At 44.3% G+C, this 8,131-nt stretch overlaps 1 protein-coding gene across 2 annotated transcripts in view; it reads right to left on the minus strand.

Annotated features, from left to right (window-relative positions):
- Positions 1-7,602, minus strand: part of LOC144820657 (golgin subfamily B member 1-like) — a 290,085-nt gene extending 282,483 nt beyond the window's left edge. Inside the window, exon 1 of one of the 2 annotated variants that reach the window (XM_078677950.1) lies at positions 7,543-7,602. The gene's annotated coding sequence lies outside the window, so the exon portion shown is untranslated. The remainder of the gene's footprint in view (positions 1-7,542) is intronic. The other variant, XM_078677951.1, reaches the window with a different exon arrangement.
- Positions 7,603-8,131: the final 529 nt, after the last annotated feature.

Raw genomic sequence — 8,131 nt, forward strand, 5'->3', positions numbered from 1 at the left:
CGTTTGTTGACATGGTTCTTGTGAATGATCTTTTAGCCGTCTGGGATGGCATTGGCGATGTCAGGGCGGAGGTGGAATTCATCCAGGTTTCAGTGAGGAGGGCGATGTTGGGGCCAACGGAGTCGAACAGGTCTCAGATACCCACAATGTGTTTGTGGAGGTAGCGTGTGCTGAGCAGGATGCAGTTGAGGCAGTTGGGTCATGTGTTTGTCAGTCATGCGGGGGCAGGACTGGCGTGAGGTGGCAGGCGTAGGTGCAGCTACAGTTCCGCAGGAAAACAGGCCATGGGTGTCCATTGGCAATGCCTGGCGGCAGACGGTGTGGCATCGAGTGCGTTGTAGGCGCCGTATCGGTGGATGGTTCGAGAACCAGGGTCCGTGGCACTGGGCGTGGTCCAAGCGCAAACAGGATTGCCGTTGGTGCACCTTCGGCGGGCCAGAGGCGCAGACGCCATGAATAGTGTGAGGAGGAGAGCTGGACAGCTGAGAGGTGGGAATCGGCGATGGAGGGGGTGGGGTCACGGGGGACAAGCAGCGGGAGGGACACAGGAAGAGGAGCAAAAAAGGAGAGAGGAGAAAGTGAAAACAGTAAAAACAATGAGAAAAAAGCAAGCAAGATAAAGGAAGCAAAAAGAAGGGCAGAAGGCAGAGGAGCTGCAGAGCAGAGAATCTCCCACTATACCATTAGGGATGAGGCGCAGGCGGTGCCTGCGGGTGGAAGGCCTTGAACAACTGACCACAGGGTCAGCGGCAGCTTTGGGGGCAGTAGCTACCAGGTGGAGCTTTGCAGGAAATGGAGAAGTCCACTGACAAAATCTTTGGATTTCACCTTTACCGCGCAGCTGCCACCATAAGTAGGGTGAGGGGGAGAGCTGGGCCGGTGGGAGGCTGGAAAGCGGTGCTGGCAGGGTGCGGGGGCGAGCAACGGCAGGTTCATGGGAAAAGGCAGAAAAAGAAGAGAGGAGAAAGTTGAAAATAGTGAGAAAAAAACAAGAGAAAGGACTGAAAAATAAAGACAGAGAGACAAAGGGCAGAGCAGCAGTAGAGCAGACAAGATTCCCACTGGACCACCAGGAATGATGCACAGGTAAGTGCCTTCGGGTGGGGGAGGGCCTCGAATCACTGACCAAAGGATCAGCAGCAGCAAGGGGCAACAGCTACCAGGCGGAGCTGTGCAGGGAAGGGAGCAGATCACTGAAAGACTGACGCTTGGGTCTACACAAAAGAAACATGACAAAGCACTCACACAAGTACGCCATCTGCTTGCTAATGCAAGTCTCACACTAAATGCAGAGAACTGCGAGTCTCACAAAAACAGACTTACGTTCTTTGGGCATATTTTCTCTCAAAAGGGAATGACCCTGTCCCGGAAAAGGAGCATTGTCATCTCATTGCCCCCCAGAAGATGTGACCATGCTGCGATCTTTGACAGCTATTGCTCCGGGTACATTCGTGATTGGCCCCTAAGAGTGCCCCTCTAAGAGGACTAACAAAGCAAGATGTTCCATTTGAATGGTCATCTGAATGTGACCGAAGTTTCAAGAAAATAAAACACGCAATTGAAAATGCAACTGAAATGGCTTACTTTGGTCTGGAATTGCTACAGAGAGTGTGGTAGATGCAAGTCCAGTGGGGCTGGCCTCGATTCTTACCCAACACAATGGACATCCTGATGCTCAGAGACACATTGTGGCCTATGCTAGCCAGAGTTTCTCAGACCAAGCGAGCTTAGTCTCAACCTGAGAAAGAAACTTAGCTGTAGTATGGGTGTGTGAAAAATTCCATGATTTTCTGTATGTAGCCTTTCACCCTTGTCACGATCTTCAGGAGTTGCTCACCATTTTCGGAAACCCAAAAGTCAAGATGGCCCCTCACATAGAGAGGTGGGGGCTGCGTCTGCAGGAGTACGATTACACTATTGTGGACAATCCAAGGAAGGATGAAACCCTCACAGACTACTTTTCACGAGTGCCACTACAGCGTCCAAAGCGGCTGAGGACTACATCAATTTCATAGCAAATTCAAGTGCGCCTGCAGCTCTTTTTATTGAACAGATTCTGACAGCTACTAATACTGGCAAAGACATGCTTAATCTCAAAGAAATCATTGCAACGCAATCATGGAGAAAACATACTCGACTTCTTACAGATAATGTTGAGTACCAGAAATTCAAGAAAGCTCAGGAAGACCTTAGTTACACATGAAGGTGTCATACTAAGAGGGGCAAGAATAGCTATCCCTCAAAGCCTGAGGCAACAAGTTAATGAACTGGCACATGAAGGACATTGCAACATTTCTACAACTAAAACAGCCCCAGGGATGGAGTGTGGTTGACGAACAAGTTGGAAGGAAAAGGAAAGCTTGTCAACTGTGCAACTGTCTATCTCCTAAAATGACTCTGCCCCCACTGAACATGTCTGATCTTCCTAAGCAGGACCGGGAGAGGATTGCAGTTGACTTCTTCAGACTCCTCAATAATGGACATCATCTCATGGTAGTTGTCGAGGAGTACTCACGTCTTCCTCTAGTAGAAGGCTTAGCAACCACACATGACAAAGTCATCAAGAGGTATGATGACATTTTCGCACCATAGTGTTCCTTTCATTCTCAAATACGGCAACTGTCCGCCCTTCAATAGCAGAGATTTCAAAGAATTATTGAACATCAAACATCAGAAAAGCATACCTCTTCACCACAGGCAAATGGCATTGTTGAACAATTTAAGAGTACTTTGAAAAGGGTGGTTCTGCTTGCAGCGCTGGAAGGAATCGACCTCAAGTCAGCTTTACACCCAGCCATCCGTGCCTACAATTCTACTCCTCATTCCACAGCAGGAGAAAGCCCTGCCACCTTCCTGTGGAAAGAGCTCTTGCAACAAAGATACCACAATGGACCACCAGTCGGTTAACAGACCCTGGTGATATTCGTGTCACTGACACCTCTCACAAATACAAAAGGAAGGCTTATGCCGATAAGCGCTGGTGTGCTGAAGACACGGTCTTCGAGAAAGAAGACCGAGTTCTTGTCAAGCAAAAGAGGGTGCGCGAGACAGGCTCCATTTGATGCTGTACCACTAAGAGTCGTGGGGAGCAAAGGACACACAGTAACTGCCCAACAACCTGGAAAACCCATAGCCAGAGACTTGTCACACTTTAAGCATTTGCCATGATTTTCATGAGTGAAGCAAGTCCACCTGAGTGCCCAAGTCAAGCATCCGACTCTTACCCAGAGATGCCAGATGAAGGTATCCCACCTTTATCTAGTACAACTAGATCAGGAAGACTGGTGCGAGCACCTAGACGACTCATCAAGGAGTTATAATGTGTATTTATTTGTTTGTACTTTATATTTAACAAAGGGGAGATGTTTTGCCCTGTGTTTGTAAGTTCGAGGCCCCTAGTGGTCCTCAATGGACTCCTTACAAGTACTACATAATCTGTTGGGTGTGGCTGGGATGGTTAATAAAGGTTATGACGCAGTGCAATCAATGAACGGTTGCATGTTAAAGAATAAGGATGTGCAAACGAGAGCTCCGTGTGTGGTGTGGTATTTTACATGCTCCTGCGCTGGGGAGGACGCTACACGTATGAGGTTGGGTTATCTAAGGTAGAAAGGTATTCATAGGTTTGATGAAACTTTCAAGAACATTAAGTGGTTTCTGAGATATTGGCCAAATATGTCTGCAAGACCTGTAACTTTGCATGGTGTTGTGAACATTCACAAATTAACTCAAGGCCTCTTATTCTTCACATAAAAAAACACCAAAAAGTGGCCTAACTGACCCATCCACCGATCAACTATACAATGGACCATTCTAGACAAACGTAGGGAAAGAACTGCCATCACTCAAACTTTGCCATTCAAAGAAAAGAATCTTCCTAATGACTACCAAACCTAATTCTTTCAGTTTCAGAGTGGAGTGGTTCATGGTAGAGTGCAGTAGAGCAGAGTGGGGTAGAGTGCAGCAGTGCAGAAGAGATTAGAGCGTAGCGTGGATTGTCATAGACTGCACTGGAGTAGAGTGAAGTGGGTGAGAGTAGACTGCACTGGCGTAGAGTGCAGTGGTGTATAGTAGGGTAGTGTGGAGTAGAGTACATTGGCGTAAAGTAGTGACGGAGTAGAGTGCAGTGATGCAGTGTGGAGTGGTGCAGAGTAGAGAACAGTGGCGTGGAGCACTGCAAATTCAAGTGAAGTAGGGTAAAGTGGAGTATGCATTGTGTGGTAGCATACTGCCATTACAGGGCAACACATCTTCAATTGAAATGACCATTACATTTTTATACACATGTAGTTTTACTGATGAAAGTATGCAGCACACAAACAATGTGTGGAAATGTCATCAGCTAGTGTATTAATGTATTATGATCTTACTAAAATATTTGTTTCCATCACACGTCTGAATTACCAACTATGTGCATCATTTGTGATGTCCTAATTCTGATATATTCTAAATATCTGTACAGTTAATTTACAGACATTTAAATATTGTTGTGTGCTAGAAAAAAGATAACATCCTACAACCTTCCGACCAGTGGCCAGCATGACTGTCAGATAAATCCTCTCACTTTGCAGTCAGAAAAAGAAAAGTAAAAACAAAGCTCCCTGGAAGACAAAGCCTGACATTTGACCTCTGTCCTTGGCTGCAGAGCAAATGTGACAAGATAAGAACAACATTTTAAGGCCTGTTTACAGAAATCCAGTACTGATAGAATAATACAATAAATAAAGTTTGGGCAAGGGAAGGGACGAACTCACGCTGGCCAGCCTAAAACAAATAAAATAAAGCCAGCAAATAGAAAGCAAGCAAATGTGAGTTACAAACTACAAAGCCAATGGTAAGAAACGGGTGAAATGCCTTTCCAGGGAGGCTTTTTGTATGTCCACCAAGATGTCGTTATCAAACCAAACAGCTGTGCTGTCGGGTAGACTTCGATCTAAATATTAGGAAACGTTTGGAAACCTGAGGATCTTTAAATGCGGGATTTGCTCCAGTGTTATTAAACTGAGCAAAGTCTGATTAGCACATTTTTTGATGGAGATGATCCTATTTCTGAGAAATTTATGGATGTTTTGGTTCTATACCTGTACTGGATGCAATGTTTGACTGAATGTACCATTTTGTCTTTTCTTAATTTAAGTCTATGCGCTATTACTACCTGTAAAGAGCGCAGGAAAAATACATATTTTTAAAGATAAGACATATGATAGCAATTCATTAAAAAAACATAACATCAAATCGTTGATAACATCATCTTTCCACGTCTACTGGTCTGCAGCATACTCTGGTGCAAAATTAAACAAGCAGCATGCAGAACACGACACACCCCATGGAAGTATCTGCACCACTAGTTCTGTGATCAAGCAATTCACGTCCAAATAAACTGCTCAAACCTTTAAAGCAAAACTGGGTAACGTTCACTGCTTCACAATGTCTGGGTGTTCATCAGGTTAAGAAGAAAAACTCAAATACCCTCTACTGCACAATCATTTAAATAAATCCACCTTTGATTTCCTGGAATGGTCTGTCAATGTACTGGTACTCTCCAGCGCCACCATCTGCTGGAATCACACTATGAGAAACAACAAACTGGAACTATCTCTCATACATTGAAAACAAAGCCAGTAGACACCCTATTAGAAGACATAACTCGGTAAACACAATAAAAGACATGATGGAAATGTTGCACGGACCTTAATACTTGCAGAGTAGCTGATTGAGGTCCAAAACACAAACATCCCCCAACTAGAGACTGACTTACTATAAACTACCAGACACTGCCAAACAAAGATTAAACCACAAACCCAAAGGCAATAATTTGCCCACAGTGAATATGGGCAGGGACATACTTCAAATGCTTTTTTTTCCTACTCTGCTGCTCATGCAAAGCATTTGTGCATTTAATTTCCACAAATTCAGCACGTAAATTGAACACTGCGAGAAAAACTGAAGAAGCAAACGTGTGTATCATGGCTGTGAAACTACAGAAGCAATGGTGAAGGAAGCAATGCAAGTATCTTGGTGTCACCCCAAACGACTAGTCACAAAGAAACATAAAGCGTTATCATAAGGAAAAAAGCTAAAAAGATAAAGAACAAGATGGTCATGTATATACCACTTCATTTTTCCCATGTGCTTACTTTGGCATTATTCTTCTAAATTATGGAGCAAACAAAATAGTGTCTATCCCATTGAATGAAATAGGGTTATGGAATGTGGGAAATGGGTTCTGAGAACATGTGACGGGGCACTGAAGCGCCTACTGGCCCAGGGGTAGTTTCCAAATGCCCAGTGGGTGAAAGGACTTCATTGCATCGACTATAGGTTATGTAACTTGAGAAGGTGCGTTCTGTGGCATATAAGTATGAGCTTCAGTGGGCCAAGGCGCAGATGTAAATATTTTCCACCTGACCAAGGAAAAAGATATTTGCATACTACCTAGCACAGGAATGATTGAGGTTGTGTTAAGTAATATTATTTACATGTATATAGAGCACAATCTGCTATTGGTATGACACTGCAGACCTCTCGGTAACAGAGTGCCTTTTCAAATAACTTAGAGGTCGCCATCACAAACTGGAGTCTGATTCGCCTTGTAGAGATGTGCTATAAGTAGTATGAACAGTTATGTTCTCATGTTAATCGAATGTGTCCATTTCAATGAGTTATGGGCTAATGTTGTTATAGTGTTTGTTTCGATCCGAAGGTTGCACCAAATTGCATACCCGTTTTTACGATAAGGCATGCCAACTATCTGAGTGCGTAAAGCAAACGGTGGTAGCTGGGGCTGTCAATAGCAAATTAATAGGTTATTTGGTCTGTTAGAGAGGAAGAAAGTAAAGTGCAAAGCACCCATTTTAGCCCAAAAAAATGTTAGCCTTCTTCCTGAACAGGGATAGTGTGCATAAGTATTAAGTGCACTGTAACTTTGGAGTGGAGTAAAACGGCTTTGGGCTGCTAGGCGTCACAGATGTTGGTCTCTTGGAGTTATACGAGGTGGGTTATATGTGGACCAGGTTGTGAGTGCTAGGGGTATCAGGAATTAGATACTGGGAACCTCAAAAACTGTATTCTTTGACTTTCCAGAGATTAGATATTCTAAAGGCTATAAGAGGACTCGCGTGAATCATGTTTGAGGCATGCGTAGGCTGACTCCATTTCATCGCAACAAAGCTTTTCCATTCCTGCACTTCGCTTTTACATATCAATACATTAAGGGAGTTGTAGTCGTTCAGTCTAATTGAGTAAACACTCCAGATAACAATGGTATGTAAAGTTCAGGAACAGTTTAGTGGTGCACGGAGCCGCTGGGTCACCATAAAAATACGAGTATAAAAGTTCAACTCCTATACACCTCCCCCCACACCCGCAAGAGTGGTAAATCGGTGGAGTGCATCACGAAGGTTGACTAATTGTGCTAGAAGATTTTACGGGGAGATCAGAAGAATTCTAGTCAGCACGGTCAAGGAAAATCATGCATAACTTTCACCATGTATTGATGTGCGAAGGGGGTATATCAACTCCAAACCGGATCACGTAGCTCACCTGATTAGACGAAAAATTCTCACCTCTTCACTGATAAAAGCCCCGCCTCTCGGCCACATCAGCACAGGAAACCAGACGCTCTTCCGGGTTCCTATGCTGGCCCGCCCTCTTTTCAGAGAACACCAATCAGTCTTCAGCAAACAATGACAGTTCAGCTCGCACACCAATCAAATGACAGAACTTCAGAACAGAGCCGTCTAGTCTCATTAGCCAATGAGTGAGTTGCAAAAAGTGTTTGCTGACATCTGTTTCCGGAATCGTCAGTAAAAGCCAACCAGAAATTAGAACCGAGGCAACGTGACTAACGTGAAGCCAATCATAGCTTTGTTGTGGTCCTGTTCGTACTTTGACACTGGTAAGCCAAGCCATGCTTTTTGTTTGCACCGACTAGACATGGTAACTTAAAAAACAAAACATAAACACTAGAGAAAGAAATCGAGAATAACCAGGAGGGCGTTACCTCAGAGTTCTAGCACTACAGCGATAAAATGGCTTAGAGAAAACGGCACACACCAGTCTGTATTGTACTATCGTAGACACGGTCTAGTGTCTCACTCTGATGTCACTACACTAAACTGAGTAACAAGCG

This window comes from Lissotriton helveticus, chromosome 1_1 (genome assembly GCF_964261635.1).
Source record: "Lissotriton helveticus chromosome 1_1, aLisHel1.1, whole genome shotgun sequence".
NCBI lineage: Eukaryota > Metazoa > Chordata > Amphibia > Caudata > Salamandridae > Lissotriton > Lissotriton helveticus.